The sequence below is a fragment of the Rana temporaria genome, chromosome 4 (assembly GCF_905171775.1).
Source record: "Rana temporaria chromosome 4, aRanTem1.1, whole genome shotgun sequence".
NCBI lineage: Eukaryota > Metazoa > Chordata > Amphibia > Anura > Ranidae > Rana > Rana temporaria.
In genome coordinates this window covers 325567069-325581683 of record NC_053492.1, presented here as the reverse complement: position 1 = coordinate 325581683, position 14615 = coordinate 325567069, and the positions used below count along the sequence as shown (strand labels likewise).

Genomic DNA, 14615 nt, shown 5'->3' with positions numbered 1-14615 from the left:
TTTCTGCAAGTGAAGGAGGAAGAATGTCCTTCCAGTGCCGAAGAATGACTAGTCTCGTGGCCATAAGAATATGTAGTATTACTGTCCTGTGTGAGATGGGTAACATATCAGCCCCTATGGATAGGATAGCTAGGCCGGGACAGAGTACAGAGCAGGTAGGTAGTAAATTAACTAGTAAATCTCCCACTTGTGACCACACGGGCCTAATTTTTGGGCAACCCCATAGTATGTGGATCAATGTCCCCCTTTCCCCACATTGTCTCCAGCACCCTGGAGCAGCGCTCGGGAATATCCTAGACAGGCGATGGGGAGTAAGATACCAGCGGAGGAGCAGCTTCTGCTGCATCTCCAGCAGGTTGGTGCTCTTAGTGGAAGATAGTTGAGTATTTATAGCTCTCTCCCATTGTTTGACAGAATAGTCCGTTCCGAGGTCCCTCTCCCATGCTAGGATGTTGTGGGACTTGACCAGTACATCTTTTTCCTGAAGTCCCCTATAGATAACCGATATACCCTTGGACTCACTAGCCGGTCTCTGGTAGAATTGGGCTATCTTTGTTGGTAGAAAGGTGAGTGCCTTGGATGACTTTTTAAACCACTGGGATACCCGTAAATAATTGAACTTCTCAGTGTCTGGTAGGCCAAACCTCTGCCGAACAACCCCAAACTCTTCCATACGAGAGTCTGTAAGCATATCTTCAAGGTAATATATACCTTTTTCCTCCCACAGTGTGAGTTTTAAGTCAGGAATTATGTTTTGAACAGCAGTTATGGGTAGATTGAGCGGGAGGGTAGGGCCTGTCCAGCCACTGGCCGTGCAAAGGTGAGACCAGGCTCTCAAAGAAGCTAGGATAGTTGGAGCTAAGTTCCTGCCCAGGGACCCCTGGAGACGAGCTGTCATCAGAAAGTCCCTGAGATTCCCCCTCGGTACCTGCGTCCCCTCCAGGTCCTTCCATAACGGTCTGGATGTGGGGTCAATCCAGTGGTTAAGCTGTCCTAAAATTGAGGCAAAATAGTAGTCCTGTAAATGTACGTGACCTATTCCCCCCGCTGATCTATGTTTAACAATACCACCAAAGGCACATCTAGCCTTTTTCCCCTGCCACAAAAAGCTATTTAAGGTGGACTGTAGGGACTTAAAGTAGACACTGGGCAGCGGTATGGGAAGGGTCCTAAAAATATAAAGAAGTTGCGGTAAAATTTGCATTTTAAAAGCCGCCAGTCTTCCCAGCCAGGAGAGTTCGGAAACGGCTAATTTTTGCAATCTGGATCTAAGGAGCTCAAGAAAGGGGTGTAGTTTGCGGCAATTAAATCATCAGGGTTGGAAGTTAAAGTAATACCTAGGTAGGTTATGCCCTCCTCTCTCCATATGTAGGGAAATGACTCCTGTAGTCGTGTTTTCACCTCGTCCTCTACCCCTAAGCTCAACACATGGGATTTCGTCTCATTGACCTTATAGTAAGAGACTGCTGAAAAGGAATGCAACGCTGCGTGGACTGTCGCTAAAGATTTGTCGGCTTCTGTCAAAAGTAAAATGATGTCATCAGCGAATAGACTTATGACATGATTTTTAGTGCCAACGCGGAGGCCTGTAATCCGGGGGTGTGACCTGATGTACGTGGCGAGAGGCTCCAAGACTAAGTTAAAGATTAGTGGGGAGAGAGGACACCCCTGTCGTGTCCCATTAGATATCTCGAATGGAGTAGATAAAGCGCCCGCTATGTATACCTGGGCCGTCGGTTGTGTGTACAAAGCCATGATAGCCGAGAATACCCAACCCTCGAAGCCGAATCTACGCAAGACCTCCCCCAAGAATCCCCAGTGGACTCTATCGAACGCCTTCTCTGCATCCAAAGAAAGGAGCAGAGAAGGCGTTCCCCTGCGTTTTGCTATGTGAATTAAGTTGATTAGCCTCCTAGTGGCGTCGGCGGTTTGTCTCCCCCTGGTAAAGCCCGATTGGTCCATGTCAATAATGTCTGGTAATATGTCCACCAATCTTGTGGCTAGTAGTTTTGCATATATTTTTACATCACTGTTTAACAGTGATATCGGCCTGAAATTCTGCGGAATATCTGAAGACTTCCCTGGTTTAGGCAGGGCTATGATAGTAGCCTTTGAGCATTTCCCTAGGGAACGAGGAGGACGCAGCAGCAGCTCCAAACACTCTGGTAAGATGTGGGCAGAGGATGTCCCTAAAGGTTCTGTAGTATTCTCCGGTGAAGCCGTCAGGTCCCGGAGATTTGTTAAGCGGTAATGATTGGATAACTTTTTGTACCTCACACTCGGAGATGGGAGAGTTGAGACGTTCTAGATGGGCCTGCGTGAGCCTGGGAAGAGCAATGCTGTCTAGAAACGCATTTATAGCTTCTTCCGTCGGCTGTGGAGTAGTACAGTCCTCTTTAAGATTATACAATGAGCTGTAATAATTGCTAAAGGCATCTGCTATCGCCTGGGGGTGGATTTGTTTTTTCCCAGACACGGGGTGGTAAACATGTGGGATTTGAGATTTGATCCTATGGCCTTTGAGTTTACTGGCCAGGAGTTTCCCTGCTTTATTGCCACTAGTGTAGTAAGCCAATTTCAGCCTCCTGGAAGCCCTCTCAAAATCCTCAAGGAACTTAAGCCTAAGTTCCGTACGAAGACAAGCTATTTGATTAGATAATGTAATAGACGGTTTAATCATATTTTGTTTGTCTAGGGCATCAATTTGGGAAATGAGTTGTGCGGTCTGCTGCTGCCTCTCCCTCTTGAGTCTCGCTCCCAACTGTATCATTATACCCCTTACAAACGCCTTATGGGCGTTCCACAAAACAAATGCATCTTCCACCGACCCCTGATTCACTTCAAAAAATTCTATCAGCTTCTGTTCAATGTAGAATCTGGACGGACCCTCCCTGAGCAGGTAGGGGTTGGCTCTCCACAAGTAAGTGGGTCTGTGAAGGGAAGGGTTTCCCACAACCAGTTTAACTGAGGCATGGTCCGACCAGGTAATACTATTGATCTGTACAGAAGTGCATTTAAATAACAACGACCTATCAACCAGAAAAAGATCAATTCGACTGTACGAGCCATGCGGGTTAGAAAAAAACGTATAGTCCCTGTCGTTGGCGTTTAGACATCTCCACGAGTCATACAGTTCATACGCTTGTAGGGAAGATTTCAAAGAAGGTGGGGGTCTCCTAGGAGTGGAGGTCATGTCCACTGAAGGGTCCGGTGTGATGTTGAAGTCACCGCACACCACTAGTAGGCCTCTCTGCACTGCCTTTATTTTCTTCATGAGTCTGTGGAAGAAGTTGAGTTGCCTGACATTTGGGGCGTACAAATTCACCACGGTGTAAGTGACTGAGTTTATATCGCACACCAATATGATGTACCGTCCTTGGGGATCAACAATGTGATCGTGTAATTGAAATGCCACAGAGTCCTTAACCGCTACCATCACCCCTTTCTTCTTGGCATCAGCATTAGCAAGGTAAACGTTCGGGAATTGAGGGTGTGAACATTTAGGGTGCAAGTGCTGGATGAAGTGCGTTTCTTGGACGCACAAGATGTCGCATTTTTGCTGCAAAGCGTCCTTCCAGAGGGACCTCCGCTTGGCCGGGTGGTTGAGGCCTTTAGCATTCAAAGTAAGAAATGTTATCGCCATATGTGTACTACGGGTGTATGCTGGTAAAAGAGGGGGTGTAAGGTAACACTCACATGAGCGGGGTAGTTGGTTCCCAGTGGCAAGGTCGGCACTCTTCCTCCGGATTCCGTAGGTTTTGCAGGTGATCCTCCTGGAAGGGGCTGTGTGGAGATAGGCATCGCTGCAAAGGCGATCAGATGGGCAAAAAACAACAGTCTAAACAAGAAAAACCAAACAGTGAAACAGTGGCTTCTGGCCATTGGAGAAAAAGTAGTATACAAAACAAAAGGGTGCGATACTCAATCGCTCAGTAGGTAAATGGGGTGTAAAGAAGAACTAGGAGCAGAAATGTGTTTCTCTCCAGCGGGTGGTAGTGCAGAAAAGAAAAACCCTATCCAGATCAATTCAATTGTGGGATCGAGCATTCCTGCGGTCAACTGTGCGCCATTCTTGCTCCATACCCCCAACGTTGCTTTTATGGTGCGGCGGTGGCTGTGGTTCAGGAACAATTCCCCAGGACTGTAACAGGGCCAAGCCTTTTGCCATGGAGTCTATCACATAGTCCTTATCGTCTTTTGTGACAATTAACTTTGTCGGGAAGCCCCATTTATAGCTCAATTTGTGATTTCTCAGTGCTTTAGTAATCGTGACAAGGTTTCTACGTTTCTGTAGTGTATATTGTGACAAATCAGTGTAAAATTGTAGATTCGAGTATGGGGCCGGAACTTCGTCTTTCTGCCGGGAAACTGCCATGAGCCTTTCCTTAGTGTGGTAAAAGTGTAGACGGAGTATGACATCTCTTGGGATGGAGTCAGGTAGATAGGCAGGTTTAGGGAGTCTGTGAATTCTATCTATCGTGAAGTCAAGTTCAGACAGATCAGGCAGTAAACTTGTAAGTAGCTGGGCCATGTAGCCGCGCAGCTCTGGTTGTTTAATAGACTCAGGGATCCCCCTGACCTTGAGGTTGTTCCTCCGTGATCTATCTTCAATTTCTGCCATTTTGGCCTTAAGAATGTCAATATCATCCTCAGCAGATTCGTTAGCATCAACTAGGGCGTTTATGGTAGAGGCATATTCCCCCATTTTGTTCTCCACATGTGAGACTCTGTCAGCCACATTGCTCAGGTCAGTGCTAAATTTATGGACACATGAAACCATGTCCGAATGTAGGGAACTCCTAAGAGACACCAGCATCTCCTTTAAAACAGTATCCATCACTGGCTTATTCGCGGTGGGGAAGAGATCAATGGAATCTGGCAGTTCTCTGGTGTCATCACCCGAGTCTGTAGGGGAGCTTACCTCCGTTGCTGTTCCTGTGGCATCCGAGCGGAACCTTGCCTTCTCAGGGCTGCCCGATGAGGGAGTAGCAGGAGAAGAGTGGAGATGTTTAGGAGGGCTGCTCCGTTTTGCTCCCTTCCCCGGCTGGTGTGGATGCTGGAGTGAAGGCTGGAAGGCCCTGGGTTGAGGCGTGGAGGACGCGCCGGCGCCATCTTGTTTGGCCTCGAGGGAGAAAAACTCCGTCAGCTTGGTTGGACGGCTCCCGTCCTTTTTGCGTCTCGTCATGGTCACCGCCGCTTGCCCGGGATCTTAGGCAGTAGAACGCCCGATTTCCGAGTCAGGCTGTTCGCTGGATGGGCTGCTATGTGCCGCTGTATCGTCGCTGGAGCCGGAGGTCAGTTACAACGCGTCCATCCTGGTCTCCGGCTAGCTCCGCCCCATTTGTCATCAATTTTACCAGAAAAACCAATATTCACATATAGGAGGGCCCCCACTCTAAGAGACATGATAGCCAAGAATGTACTGGATCCTCCGGAGAAAAAGAGCTTCTCATTTTTTAATGAAAAAGGATACTACCCCTGCAAGAGATGCTATACATGCAAACACACGAAAGAGAGTAAAAAGAAAAAGGAAGGCTTTAAATCCAGTGTCACAGGCAAAGAATACAAAATTAAAGATTTCATTTCCTGTGATACGGAAGGGGTAGTGTACCTCCTTGAATGTCCATGCAAAATACAGTATGTTGGCAGAACAAAAAGAAATTTATGGAAAAGATTACGTGAACATACACAAAACATAAAAAATGGGTACCCCAAAACACAGCTTGTCCCGCCACTATGAACGTTACCATAATAAAGACCCCTCCTCATTAATGGTATGGGGCATTGAGAAATATAAACCACACTGGAGAGGGGACAATAAAGTGCAAAAAATTAGCCAGGCAGAATCTCGCTGGATACACGAACTATGCACTTTAACGCCTCATGGACATAATGTGGAATTTGATTTGAATTGCTTTATATCCAATTATTAGAATTTTATCTCCATCTCCACTTTTTATAGATTTTTTATCATTTTAATGATTTTAATGAAGTAGTTGACATATATTTTAGCATTATAGATTCTGACCCCCATTCTTTATGCTTTTAATATCTGGTTTTATTTGGAATAAGTATATTATTCATCCCTTTTACTGTGATAGATTGTTGGTCCACAAGCATTAGCTTTAGGAATTATTATGCGTGGTTATTGTTCTGACTGACCTGGATTCGATGAGATAGGATGTTCATTGAGTTATTTGAACATATTGGTCAAACACTTTGCTCCTCTCCTTCTGCTTTCATTAGAGGCTACAGATATGAATTGCTAATTTCCAGCTCAATCAGAAGGGGTTTTTTACCTTCTGCCTTTGTTGAATTTATCCCGCAATATTTGGTATTGACCACCAGAGGGAGCACTCTGAGCGCGGTTATATTAGCATTCATTTTATTATTCTTTTCAGTTATTAAACACTTTATAAGTCCTTGTACTTCACATCAGGAACTGGATTATTAAATTACTGAAGTTTGTATGTATTAAGGTGCCGCCCGGCGCTATATAAGTCACCTCCATGCCAGCCGCTCTCCATCCTATGAGTAAGCAACGTGAAACAGTTGCGATACGCGTGAGGACGTGGAGGAGCTGCTGGTGACGTCACCCGCTCGCGGCCGCAGAGCGGGGGACACAAAGATCGTACACGCCGACTTGTACTGCTTGAAATGTGAGTGTCTACTTGTTTCTTAAATAAAATGTTTTAATGTTACTACACTATGGAGGCTCCCCTTGCTTTATATTTCCTCTGAGAGACTGCAATCATCTGTGACCGAGCCGTGGGATTGAGGGAGTGGATGAACAGCAGACTGCCTGTGAGATATCCATTTAGGCTTGATTACAAGCCGCTCTGAGGTAAGGGGCTGGAACACCTAGTCTGTCGGATATTTCTGGGAAGCCTGATGGTGGAAGTATAAGCACGCATGCACATCCAGCATTGATCACTGAACGCTTTGGATATAAGGATCTGTGTTTTGGAGCACATTTTTTTTCACTGAATATTTATTCATGATTGTTTATTTTTCATGATTATACACTTTGCCAATATCACCTTGTTTTATTTTAACCTCAATTGGTGGATTATTTGAGACATTGTTACCATCTTAATATTGTTGTTTTTTTCACTGGACATTTTTTCACATATAGATTTTATTTTAATGCTCATTGGTGCATGTCATTTAAATTACTTCGGATCACTTTGTATTTTTTGCACTTATATCATTGCACGCTGCACTTTAATGGATTACTGCCTTTGGTGATTTTAATTATACTGGATTTGTTTTTTCACTATCATCTATGTTCACTATGCTACCAATTAGTAATTTTTGAGTGTATTGATGCAACATTGTGCAGTGGTTTGGCACAGTTGTTCACTAATCATTAGGTACGTATTATTATCTACCACTATTAATACCCTCCACATTTTTTGTTGATGTCGGATGGTATTCCAGGATTGACCCAGAGTGGAACACATTTTATTCACATCCATTGGAGGATTCACCACGAAACTTTCTTAATTATTTTATGGGTCTAGTGATGAGGAGTATTTATTGTATTTAAGTTTTTTCATTGTTTTTAGCGCCATTACACCTACCATTATTCTTATCGATCTAAAGAAATGCCTCTCTTTGATAGAGAACTGGATGACAAAGAGTTATCTCAAACTCAACGGTTCGAAAACAGAACTTCTCCTGTTTCACGCCAATCGGAAGAATCAACTTGCAACAACCTGAACACCTCCGCCTATTCTGGGAAAAAATCATCACCCCTAGCACCAAAGTCAAAAGTCTCTGAGGCATCTTTGACACCTACATGACAATAGATGCACAAATAGGGTCAGTAGTCAGCGGTTTGCACCATCTGCTACGCCTACTATGCAGACTTATTCCATTTATTCCTAAAGAAGACATAGCAGTCGTGGTGTGAACAATTGTTAACTCCAGGCTGGACTATGCAAATGCCCTCTACCTCGGACTCCCAAAGTACCAAATCACTCGCATGCAGGTCGTTCAGAATACGGCCGCGGCGACTTGTGACTGGTAAAAAAAACATGGGAATCAATCTCCCCTCACTGAGAAGCCTTCACTGGCTACCAGTGAAAGACAGAATCACTTTCAAAGCACTCTGTCTAACGCATAAATGTATTTGGGGAAATGCCCCGAATATCTATGCGAAAAATAAAAGCCTACAACCCCAATCGCGTTCTGCGATCCTCCAACCAAAATTACTCCAAATCCCCAAAACCAGATACAAGTCCAAAGGAGAAAGAAGATTCGCTGTACAAGGCCCTCGACTTTGGAACACTTTACCAACCTCCATTCGGTTGGAGGAGAACCACTTGGCCTTTAGAAGAAAGATCAAAACCCATCTCTTTTGAGCTCAAAGGAGAGGTGGTCAAACAAGCGCCCAGAGGACGATTCAGTTCGCATGTGCAGCGATATATAAGTTTTTCACGCACTCACTCACTCAGGGGCAACCACCAGCTGTTGGTACGCCAGCACTGAATCCAGGCGGAGGCCTTGATGCTGCGTTTGTCCATTATTTTGACATTTCCCACTGTCCAATCTGTTCGCACTTGTGCACAGTATCTTGCTGCACACAATCTGCCCCTGTGACGCACTTCTACGTCACATTTACGGTGTGCGCATGTGCGAACAGCGGGGCTCTGAAGAGGGGAGCGGCGCACCACCCGCATCACACAAGCCGCGCCCACACACGCATCATGACGTCCGTTATGTCACACGCCAATGCCCATCCATCGCACATGAGAGGACTATATAGAAGAGCCCGCCAGCGTCGTTTGCTGCACAGGCCCCTCCGGGTGAGACTATACTGCATGTCGCTTCTAGAAAGGTAACTATCATCCCCTCTGTCAGTCTCTGCCTATTTCCTATGCCTCACACGCAGGCATAAGGAATTTGTTTATAACCGCTGGACTAATGCATAGTTCTGCTTGCAATCCCCTAATTGCAGACCTACACCTCCCTAAGGAATCAGTGGTTTTATCCATTTTCCCTTCAGGATTGCAATCCATGAGAGGTACTTATTATTTATATTATATTTTTCTTTGATCTTTGCACATAATGTGTAGCAGTTTTGACTGATCTAGTACCATTTTTTCATATATACTTTACCTTATTTAACCACTTGACCACTGGGCACTTAAACCCCCTTCCTGACCAGACCAATTTTCAGCTTTCGGTGCTCTCACAATTTGAATGACAATTACTCAGTCATACAACATTGTACCCATTTGAAATTTTTGTCCTTTTTTTCACACAAATAGAGCTTTCCTTTGGTGGGTATTTGATCACCTCTGGGTTTTTTATTTTTTGCGCTATAAAAGAAAAACGACTGAAAATTCTGTAAAAAATTAAATAAAAACTTGTTTCTGTCATATTAGCAGGTTATTTCTCACACAACAGCATATGCATACCACTAATTACACCCCAAAACACATTCTGCTATTCCTCCCGAGTATGGCGATACCCCATGTGTGCGACTTTTACACAGCGTGGCCACATACAGAGGCACAACATGCAATGAGCGCCATCAGGCGTTCTGGAGCACCCAGGCCAATTCTGACATTTCTCTCCTACATGTAAAAATCATCATTTATTTGCTAGAAAATTACATAGAACCCCAAAACATTATATATGCTTCTTTAGCAAAGACCCTAGAGAATACAATGGCAGCCGTTACAACTTTTTATCTCGCATGGTATTTTCGCAGAAATTTTTTGAACGCGTGTTTTTTAAAAAAAAACTGTTTTGTGCTTAAAAAAAAGACAAAACAGTAAAGTTAGCCCAATTTTTTTTTCATAACTTGAAAGATGAAGTTACGCCGAGTAAAAAGATACCTAACATGTCACACTTCAAAATTGCGCACACTCATGGAATGGCGCCAAACTCCGCTACTTAAAAAATCCCCATAGGCGACGCTTTAATTACTTTTTTTGGTTACATGTTTTTAGTTACAGAGGAGGTCTAGGGTCAAAATGATTGCTCTCGCTCTAACGTTCGCAGAGATACCTCACGTGTGTAGCTTGAACACCAGTTTTCATATGTGGGCGGGACTTACGTATTTGTTCGCTTCTGCATGCGAGCACACGGGGACAGGGCGCTTTAAAAAAATAAATAAAAATTATTGTTCATTTTACTTTATTTACTTGATTTTGACACTTTTTCCCCAAAAATACATTTTTTTATCACTTTTATTCCTAATATAAGGAATGTAAACATCCCTTGTAATAGGAATATAGCATGACAGGTCCTCTTTACAGTGAGATACGGGGTCAATAAGACCCCACATCTCACATCTAGGCTGGGAAGACTGCAGAGTATCGCGCAGGGTATTGGGGTATTGCAGAGTATCGCACAGGGTATTGCAGAGTATGGGGGTATTGCAGAGTATTGCGCAGGTATTGGGGTATTGCAGAGTATCGCGCAGCAGTATTGGGGTATTGCAGAGTATTGCGCAGGGTATTGCAGAGTATTGGGGTATTGCAGAGTATTGCGCAGGTATTGCAGAGTATTGGGGTATTGCAGAGTATTGCGCAGGGTATTGCAGATTATTGGGGTATTGCTGAGTATTGCGCAGGGTATTGCAGAGTATCGCGCAGAGTATTGGGGTATTGCAGAGTATTGCGCAGGTATTGCAGAGTATTGGGGTATTGCGCAGGGTATTGCAGAGTATTGGGGTATTGCAGAGTATTGCGCAGGGTATTGCAGAATATTGGGGTATTGCGCAGGGTATTGCAGAGTATTGCGCAGGGTATTGCAGAATATTGGGGTATTGCAGAGTATTGCGCAGGGTATTGCAGATTATAGGGGTATTGCAGAGTATTGCGCAGGGTATTGCAGATTATAGGGGTATTGCAGAATATAGGGGTATTGCAGAATATTGCGCCGGGATAGCTGAGCTGGGATGGATGGATGGCTGGATCTGTGACTGCAATAGTCACAGATCCAGCCACAGCGCTGCTGCTGACACCCGCCCCCCCCTCTCAAATGACGCCGGTTTGTTTACAAGTGATTCGCTCCGTCATTTGACAGCGGCAATTTACCGCGATCCGTGATGCGCCGGGTCTTCTAGACCCGGCGCTCACGGATGATTCCAGGAGCGCGCCCCAGGGGGCGCGCGAGTGGAGCATTCTGGGGAGGACGTCCCAGGGACGTCCTGTCAGAACAACTCGACCGCCGCCGTAGCAGTAAAATGCCTATGGCGCAGTAAAATGCCTATGGCGCGGTCGGCAAGTGGTTATATACCCTTTAGGTCAGGGGTGGGCATATTATTTTTTCGATGGGGCCACATGAGAAACTAAAAATATTTTGGAGGGGCCGGGCCAAAAGGCTAAACTCATACTGCATAAAATCAATTGTATTTCTTTATAAAAAGCAGTAAATATCATTGTTGGACAACTGGTACGAGTACTTGTTATAGTTAAACAATGAAAAAGTGAGGTTGCCTTACAAGAATTTTTTTTTTATTAAACAAAATTTCCCAAAACAATGAACAATTTTTCACTATTTGTGACTCATATTAGTGAAATTATGGTTTATGTATGTCTTATTGTCTTAGTGATTGATTCACATCAAAACTTCATTGATAGCTTTTTTTTGTATGATTTTTTGTATGATTTTTAGTTTTGCTCATTACTGCCACACACGTGCAATGCATGGCTGCATGTGTGTGGCAGTGATGAGCAAAAGCAAAAATCATACAAAAAAATAAGGGTATCAATTTCAAATCAATGAAGTTGTGATGTTAATCAATCACTAAGACATACATAAACCAGTGTGCCATCAATTGCTGCCAGTGTGCCATCAATTGCGTGCCAGTGTGCCATCAATTGCTGCCAGTGTGCCATCAATTGCCTGCCAGTGTGCCATCAGATTGCTGCAGTGTGCCGATCAATTGCTGTCAGTGTGCCACCAGTGTGCCATCAATTGCTGCCAGTGTGCCATCATTGCTGTCAGTGTGCCACCAGTGTGCCATCAATTGCTGCAGGTGTGCATCAATGCTGCCAGTGTGCCATCAATTGCTGCAGTGTGCCACAGTGTGCCATCAATTGCTGCCAGTGTGCCATCAATTGCTGCCATTGTGCCATCAATTGCTGCCAGTGTGCCACCAGTGTGCCATCAATTGCTGCCAGTGTGCCATCAATTGCTGCCAGTGTGCCATCAGTTTTTTTTTTTTTTTTTAAGTTTATTTTCATACATTTTTCTCAGTTGTTCCTTATCCTCTTAATTTGTCTCCTTTTCCCACTCATTTCTTCCTTTTTTCCTATTCTCATTTCTCTATCATCTTTTTATTTTTCACTCGTATTTTTTCTCTTATTTTCCTCTGCTTTTCTGTTTTACTTATTTTTCTCTTTATATAGTCCCCTTTTTTTTCTATCTGTTCTTCCCTCCTTCTTCCCCCTTTCTTATCTCCTTTTTGCCAGTGCCACCATTCATCTTTATCGATTTACACTTTCCTGTCTCCTCCTCCATTACCCCCTTTCTCGTTTACCTGTTTTGCTTCTTCTGTGTCTCCTTTACTTGTCTCCCGATCCGATGACTTCACTTCACACGTGTCTTCCTCCCTCCTGTTGTTTTTTGAATGGACGTAATCTGTCTGGGTGGGCGGGGGGTCTCCAGACGTCATACGTCATCAGCGGCCCCAGCCCTGGCAAGCGTCGGCGTTGCCTAGCTACTGCAGGCAGCCTAGCGTGGGTGCGGGGACAGCAATAGCTGTTTTGATTGGATCCGACCTGCTTCCTAGCAACCACGGATCCCTGCACAGCACTCATGCTGTTCAGTGTAGCTGGCTTCTCCCAGCCCTGCTCTGATGATAGATGACATTGGGCAGGAGAGCCTGGAGACTAGAGGAGACACAGGCACAGCCGCATAGAGGGAGGTAAGCGGTGACCGCAGCTTGTGTTAACCCTCTCCAGGCCGCGGTCCCCGCTTACCTCCCGCTGTGCGGCCCGGTCATAAACAAATGTCGGACTGCGGGCCCCCCCGAACCTCACTCAGCTGCGGGCCCCATAGTGCCCGCGTGGGTCGCTATGGCGGTAGTTCCGCCACGGCCATCCACTACAATGCTATTTCTAGCGATCCACCCGGGGGCCGGATTAAAAGGTCCGCCGGGCCGTATACGGCCCGCGGGCCGTAGTTTGCCCACCTCTGCTTTAGGTGGATGCCTAGGGATATCGCTAGCGTTTTGCAATATTTTTGCACAGGCGTACCTTGTTCACCTGTTGCTCTCCCCTTAAGTAGTGTGCTACGGCAGTTTATACAGCTATATGTAAGTTGTCTTTAATGTTTACATACAACAGACCAAGGCCCAGATTCAAGTAGCAATTGCGCCCTGTGTAACCATCACGAATGCTCCTGATTCAGGAACATCGTAACGCCGACTGCAGCCTAAATCTGCCTGGCATAAGGCTCTTATGCCACTCATATTTTAGGCTGCATTCTTGCGATGCCCGCTAGGGGGCGCTCCCATTGTGCTCAGTATGCAAATTGCATACTAACACGATTCACAATGTTGCGCGAGCCCTGCGTATGCAAGTTACGTCGTTTCCGTACGGCGTGTTTAGCGTAAGGCTGCCCCTTCTAATAGTAGGGGCAGCCAATGCTAAAGGATACCCGTCGTTCCCGCGTCACGATATTTGTATGTTACGTCGTTTGCGTAAGTGATTCGTGAATAGCGCAAGGACGCCATTCACGTTCACTATGAAGCAAATGACGTCCTTGCGACGTCATTTGCCGCAATGCATGTCGGGAAAGTTTCCCGACGGAACATGCGCTCTACGCTCGGCGCAGGAGCGCGCCTAATTTAAATGATTCCTGCCCCCTACGGGATCATTTAAATTGCGTGCTCTAGCGCCGGGCAATTTTGCCAGCGCGCCCTCGCAATTTACGGAGCTACTGCTCCGTGAATCGAGGGCAGCGGAGTAAATTTGCGGGGGCGCAGGGAAAAAATCGTTGCCCTGCGCCTCCGCAAAAAAAGCGCAATTCTCTTTGAATCCGGGCCCAAGTTTCTATGCCCTATTATCATTGTTGCAATTTATCTATATTTTCATACTTTTACCTTTTGATGAGAGACATTAATTTTTGGTAGCAACAATAATTGTCTGCCTACCAATTAAGCTGATTCACTTTGGTTCTCCTTGTATGTTCATCCAAGCTCTTACTATATCTCTTTGAACCATTCCTATTTTTATCATAACATCAGTTATTAAGAAATTCTTCCCCCTATATCAGATGATTAACTGGCCCAAGTCACACCCTCTTTACACACTCTCATATATATTCCTCACCCTAGGTCCACTGGTTGGATACGGCTCGTCTGGGTCATTTGTGTTGCACTGTTTGGTGTACACCCACACAGCAGTTAACCTGTTGTGGCTGGGACATACTTTCTTCACTTTCTAGGAGGACCCTTGATCATTTTGGAGGTACTTACCTGCTTCATGTTTATGGGCAAAGTTTATTATAATGATGATAACTGTGAGGCGCCCCGTACACTACGGACCGAGTTTCTCGGCAGAATTCAGCCAGAAACTCGGTCGGTCGGTCGGTCGTGTGTACAGTTTTCACCGAGGAAGCCGACGAGGAAACTCGTCGGGCCGAAAAGA

The 14615-nt window shown here is 45.3% G+C and overlaps 1 protein-coding gene across 6 annotated transcripts in view; it reads left to right on the top strand.

The window, feature by feature from the left end:
* Positions 1 to 14615, top strand: part of LOC120937451 — a 499763-nt gene that overhangs the window by 182396 nt on the left and 302752 nt on the right. The gene's annotated exons all lie outside the window — the stretch shown is intronic.